Raw genomic sequence first — 7,241 nt, forward strand, 5'->3', positions numbered from 1 at the left:
GTAATGGCATGCAGTCCAAGTCTGAATGTAGGATTTAAGCCATGATTTCATGAGACGGGGTGAACTGACCTGAAGCTCAATTTCATTAAAAGGGAGAGGTCTTGATATCCCTTTTTAAGTCCTAATTCCTTCCCTGCTCCCAGCTGGATACTCCCACCATTTACCTTGTGCCAGCTCCAGCAACCATCAGTTCCTCTCGTGAGCTTCTTATTACCTCAGAAGTAAACTGTTCTGGCAAAATATATCAATAGCTTTCTGAGAGACAAATGAGTTTAGTATAGGGTTTCTGGATCTAAAACCTACCAGTACAGCTGGGCTGTTCAGCTGGGAGCATGAACAAAAAAAGCAGAGAGCAGAGGGAGATTTCCCCTATCAGTGGCAGCAATTTTTTTGATTCATTACAGCAGGAGGTGAAACCAGTTTTCAGAAAAAAGAGGGTGGATGTGGGAGGTGAAAAAGAGTGTCGTAGCACTATTAGTTTTGTCTTAAGTCATAAATGCTTGGTACATTCTTGGAAGAGATGGCATTCAATTCACCTCCTCCTCTGGAGTTGTGTTACTTCACTATCTAATTCAGCATCATTTAACGCTCCATGTCCAAATCATTCCCTAGGATTTAAATGCACTTACATTTACACAATGGAAAAAATCGCAGTATGTTTACTGACAAAGATTATTTTGCCTGGATTTATATTCTGGCAATTACAAATACATCTGTGGCTAAGAGAAGACATAGATTTGCAGGATCTCTAAGTTACTACACATTTGGTAGATTCATGGCACCCTCTCTAAACTTTTTCCTGAAAATACAGAAAACATGCAGAGAAAAACACAGTTTATTCTAGTTTACATAGCCAGGAACTTAATTTATGTAGTTCCATTGACCTCAGCATGTACCCATTTTTTAATGTCTATCAGGCTTGTGTAAAATGGTAATATTTCTTTATAGGTATGAACCATATAAAAAATGTATCACATCAATGGCAAGGAATACAAATGGAAGAAGAAAGTCTCTGCCCTCACTTGCACACCAGGGACCCTCTGTATTTTCAGCATGATACGAACAATGTTGTAAGCAACACATTGGCTTCACTGTTGAAGCGCAGCCTCTTCCAGTTCTGGCACAACAGTGAAATGGTGCGAATGGCATGCAAGACAGTATGAACATGTCCAGTCCAAAACTGACTTAGCTGTTTGAAATCACGGTTCACCATGGCCAAATTGGGTGCACTGAAATGAAGGGTTATAACTTGCGAGTCCACACAAACTTGTTCTTACATAGATACATAACCATATTAAATTAAAAAAAAAAAAACAGCATTAATTCCTTTTTCTTAAAACTTGGAAAGATTCACACAGCTGGAAAACTTGGGATATTTGTGTGGAGGAGCCAGTAATTACTATCACTGCTTCCTCATTGACTCTTCATTGTCAGCTTCACACTTCTTTCAGTTCTGCAAGCATCGATTTAAAATGGCCTGTAACACTGCCAGCTCAATTTAACACCAAGAAGCTGAAGATAGTGAAAGCAGAAGGTGAGGAAAAAACTATGCTAGTGCTACAAGGGAGTCTATGACTTGAAGATACGTCTCATTACATCCTGGAAGAGACATTGGTGCTCCTTTCCTGTAGATTTCTCTTCTTGTTTTATACAAAAACCAGTGAAATGCAGAAGCATCCAAGGTGTGTTGGTATCCCAGAGTAAAATTTTAGTAATCTCTATTTATATGTGGCCTTTAAAGTTGCGTTTCACCAAGTTACCTAGCAAGTCATGTCACATTTTGCTCACATAGCTTTGCACATGAGAAAAAGGGATGCTTGTTTTTCCAAAGGCTGCAGTACAGTTATTCTATTGTGTGCTCAGGAAACTGCACAAATTCTATGAGATCCATCCCAAACAGCTGCAGATGACAGCACACTCAAGACATCAACAGTGGTTACCCAAGGACCTACCACTAATTTCAACAGTAGTGGAACTGGCTGACTATTAGCCCCCACATGAAACAACAGTAATATTTCCTTAACAGAGGTATGGCTTCTAGTCCTTTATTCTCCATTGCCTTGACCTTGTGTTGTGCCCTTGTGTTGCAAAATGGGTGCATAAATCCATATTGTCATATTGTTTCTCCCGAAGGGCTGCACCCTTTGACATAGCAATTGATATATAATTTAGAATGCCCACAAAGCTTCGATGACTTGTGTTAGACTTAAAAGCCTTGGCCACCTGCCTGATACTCTCCTGATTATTTGTTCAAATTTAAACTTTACAGGTGCAAATTTCCTTGATCTGCATACAAGGCAAGGTTCGCATAGAAGGTTTTCAGTTTTGTAGTGGCTTAGCAGACCTTTAAGCCTACCTAGAGATACTGTGATTTCATGAGGCTTTGACAGGACTAAAGACTTGCCTGTTTGTAGCAGCTTTCTATTCCATGCCCAGGTAATGGCCAGGGCCCCTGTTTGGGAAGGAAGGGATTGGATCAACTTTCTGTTACCACATAACCCTATTCAGACATCCTAGACTTAATGTAATTAGGATTTCTTTTAAAGATTCTTTTAAAGAAATCGTTCAACTCACTGCTGCAGTTTTTAATTCAGTTTTTATTTAGGTATTTCCTTGAATGTGTTACAGATGGGTTTTTTTCATTTACAAAAATCTTTCTGCACTACCTGCTGGCTTTCCAAAATGTTCCTGGGGCAATTATGCCTGCATAGGTATAAATAAATCCTCATTCCACATATATCAGTGAAATCACATCTGCCTCTGACACCTGCTGCACAATGTGTGCAGTGCTGGGGCAGTATGTGCCAGAAAGAGGCATAGGCAGCCTGTATCTGCTGTGACATATGTTCACTCAGATGAGCTGTAGTGGAGATATCCATACTGGGAGTGGGGGGTAGACAGGTGATAATTGCCTTTCAATTGCTTATTGACTGACTTGCTAGGCAGGAAGACAGAAGTAGCAGCTTTTAAGTCTTATAGGACACAACTTGGAAAGCTGCTTCAAGTTCTCACAGTGATTTGTTCCTGAAACAGATGATGGTAAGCAATGGCTAGAGGGACTCGACGACAGAATACATTGTTATTTCTTCCTTGGTTTTGAAAGGTTACAGAAGCATAATAAGAGCCTCCCTACTAGGCTAGAAAGGTCAAGATCGTCTTTATAGCTCTGTCAGTATTCTTGACTGAATCTTTAATAACTGAAGGGAAAAGATTTCTTGTTTTTCTAGTGGGTTGAATTTAGTTAACATGAACTTTTGCAACGAATTTTTTTAAATCATACATATATATGTATATACATGTATACCTGCTTTGAGGGATTCCTCCACCTTTGCAAGCTATGCTGCAGCTTATACTTGCCCTTCATGCTTCTGATGAGCCCCCTTTTTGTCTTATATTCATTTGGGTTCTGCTTCTGTTCTCTGAAATGGTGAAGATGGGATTGGTCACTGGTAAGAGCCTTTTCACTGTCAGTATGCTAGGGAAGATTTGAAAATAATTCCCTTATTTTCTCTTAAAGTACTATTTCGCTTTTTAAAATCAAGAGCACGACAGAAGACATCCACAGACCTGTACAGAGACAGTTGCTTTAGGACTCAACCACACCTGACATATTTTGGATTCTCCCTAGAGTCAATTAATGGGACTAATCTATGTTCAAAGATATATTCTCAGCTACTCGTCCTTGGGCTCATAGGCAACAAGTTCCTGTGCTATCCTATAATTACGAAATATGCACTGGAGCAATCTTTTTGCCATAGGAATTGTGGCAACATGGCTGAATAATTCACGAAAACTACCTTATTGACTTTTGCCTCTCCCTCTTATTTGCCTAATTGTCCATGAGCAGATTTCATTCCTCTTCAACTAGTTATTAAACAGCTAAGGTCTCCATCTGTATTTAATTTCTAAAGTTTTGTTTGACTACTATACTTGCTCTGAAAATTTCTAGTCCTTAATTTAGATGACTTGCTCTTATTTTAAAATCATTTTAACATAAATGCTCAGGATTTGTGGGATCATTCTTGTAGGAAAGTAATTCTGCTGCTAGTAAGTTTTCTCACTTTAGAAAACCAACGATAAAAGAGGACCACCAGTTACAATTCATATGTGTAACCTTGCTATGTATTCATCAACCTCTGCTTGAAGCTGTTAAAAGTCTTTCACGCTGGAAGCCAAGGAGAGCTCGCTGTTTCAAAGAACCTATTTTCTGATCACTTGAGCAAATATTTTTTAAAAAGGAGAAGTCGCGTGGGAAATGAACTATACATGCTGTGCTTTGAAAATAACCTTTCCTTTATTAGAAGAGACTTGGTCTTGACAGGGAAAGGCCAGTAATGGGTGAGGGAACCAACTTAGTCTTTTCATGATCATATTTTAAAACTTTGGCAATATCCCAGATATCTTCTCTCAAAATTATTTTTTAGGTGCACTCTTGAAAAAATACTCATGAGTTTTCTCTGCATCCTTGCCAAAGTGATGCTGGCAATAAATTAATACAGGTCCCCAGCCACTGCAGACTGGGATGATTTTTTTACTAAAAATGGTTTTACAGAGCCGTTTCCTCCTTTCACACTGAATTCAATCTGTATTAGGCAATAACATAAGTAAAATATAGTACCGAAGGACAATCCTTTTTCTCAGCTTCTGCTGAAAGAATATCAAGCAGTTACAGAGCAACAAAACATAGGGGAGACAAGACATGAAGAGGTCATCTTATTGTCCTGCCATGTAGTCCAGGACAGAATGAAGAATACCCCAAAGCAATATAGTCCTCCTACAACAGATATTTCCAATATTTCTTTGTTTTAAACTATCTTTTTTATTCCTGGTTCATTGTATTTTAATATAGTTGAAGGAACATCACTATTTATAACTTTCAGATGATGGCAGATGTAAAATACATATGTGAAGGTGGGATTTAGGAGTGTAACACTGCTTTTCACAAAATTTCACAGGTAAGTTGTTAAATTTGTTAAAATTTTCTGCAAAATTGAAGAACTTGTATCTTGGGCAGTTTTTTTGTGAATGCCCTAAACACTTCTGTGGCTGATACCATGACTGATGGACAAAAGACTTACAGGAAATTTTTAAAAGCAGTCTATATTCTACTGGTTTATCAATAGGCTCATTTTAAAAGCACTGTATTTTTCTGTGCTTAACAGAGACTGTGGCAGTGTTACCCATGGTAGAAAGGAACTAACTCCTCTCTATACAATTTGTAGGACTCTGCGTAGCATAGCACATATTTCAAGATGGCTGTGATATGTAAATTAGCTTCAGAGGCTGAGACAGCAGATATATAGCACGCATTTACTCAGCAAGCAGGATCCTAAACTGTTAGGTAGCAGAAGGCGGCTGACATCAACATTACGACTAGGACACCAGCCACTTCAAAAACCATCTAGGAGAAACCTGATACCACAAGACAAAACTCTAGTTAGTTGAGGGGAAAAATGCTAAATCAAAGGTCTGTGTTAATAGAACAACAAAAAAGGGAAGAGCTAGGTTTATAAAATGATGATTTTAGTAAGCTACCTCGAAGTCCAAGAATCTGACTTTTGCCTACTAGGTAAAGAACAGACTGCTGCTTTAGCTGTTCTAGCTTCCACTATCTTCTCTCTTCTGAATGCAACTGTTAGCAGCTATTAACAGCTCCTTTCAAATTTCCTGTGCTCCTGAGCGCCCGCCAGAAATGCATTCCAATGGCTCAAAAAGGTTTTTTGAATAGAAGGAGAAAATGTGCATGTTCACTGCTGAAAGAATTACTCCTTTTGATTTATGCTTGCAGAGGAAAGTAAGGATGAAGAGGAGATTCTCAAAATGCTTTCCCGGAGTTGTACCAGCAGAAAACATCTGTGGTTTTTTCACACTGCCTGTACTCTGCCTTACAGTATGGAAGCAGGCCAGAACATTTCCACTTGTCTTTGGGCTTGAAAGTGAGATTTCAGAGTTACATTTTGATCTTTTAACATATACGTTTTGTGGAACCTAACTAGCTTCTTCCCACTGTTTTCACAGCCCTGAGAAATGGAAGGAAACATTGCTTCTAAAGCCGTGGCTTTCTGTACCTGCAGGGATCTGTTTTACCACAGTGGAACATGTAACAGAGAAATCCAGCCGACTGTCAGTAGACCTCAAGTCACTATCCAGGGATCTTCACACTCTTTTGTGTGGGGAAAAAAACAACGGGGGGGGGGGGGGGGGGGGGGTGATTTACAAGTAAAGATTTTGACACAGGAAGTCATCTTCTACAAATGTATAGAAAAGATATTTTTTCCCTTAAATATCTGTAGGTTTTTCATGGACATCTAGACAAGTCTATTAGTTATGTATGTGATTACCCACATTATCTTCCTTGAGAAGAATGGAATTTTTTAAGTAGTGGGGTTTCTTCTCCGAAGTATTGCAGGGTAAAAGAGAATGTATTTTCTTTATAAAATATTCTATTATAATATATTAGTTTCAGAAAGTTAAATGGCAAATTAAATAACGCAATAACCACTTAAAAAGTTCAAACAACTACTTATTAGAGCTTTTTCCCCAGGCAACTAGGTGACTTTTCTTATGACTGTTCTTCACATACCTGAGGTGACTATTCCTCACACTTTGGAAGTTTTCTCTGTCTCATCAAGAAGTTTAATTTGAGTACTACTTAGCCTTACTTTAGACTTTTCTGTGTATACATGTCTGCTTCTATGGTTAGAAAGGTTCCTGCCATGCATGTGCAAATGCAGTGGAAGAATTACAAATCTAATTGTGTTAAACCTGTTAATTTAGCTACCTCAGTTTCTGTGCTTCAATCATAACAAAACAAATAAAGCTCATAATATTTTCCCAGGGCCTCCCTTAAATCATTTACCTCTTAGCAGAAACTTACCCTTTAATTAAAAAAAGGCTTAGTATCCTTAGAGTCTTAGGTTTCCCCTGTTACTCCTTGAACAGTTCACATTTTTCAGACTTCACATTTGTCTGCAGTTGATACCTACTTTGCATTTTAAGAATATTTTCTATATAAAAGCATGTTTACAGTATAACCTTTCCTGGACTTTTTGCTGAGCTGCAGACTTTTAAATATGGTTGATTTTGATCTCGGTGTAGCCATTCCCAGATTTGCATAGTCCACTGAATCAGACTTTTCCATGTGTGTACACAGGCCGTCTCTTCTAAGAATGGCTGTAATGGGCAATAGCTTGCGCTCACGACTGCTAATAGGCTGTGGTTTTCCATGAAAAACAAATTCC

The sequence above is a fragment of the Opisthocomus hoazin genome, chromosome Z (genome assembly GCF_030867145.1).
Source record: "Opisthocomus hoazin isolate bOpiHoa1 chromosome Z, bOpiHoa1.hap1, whole genome shotgun sequence".
In the NCBI taxonomy this organism is placed as follows: Eukaryota; Metazoa; Chordata; class Aves; order Opisthocomiformes; family Opisthocomidae; genus Opisthocomus; species Opisthocomus hoazin.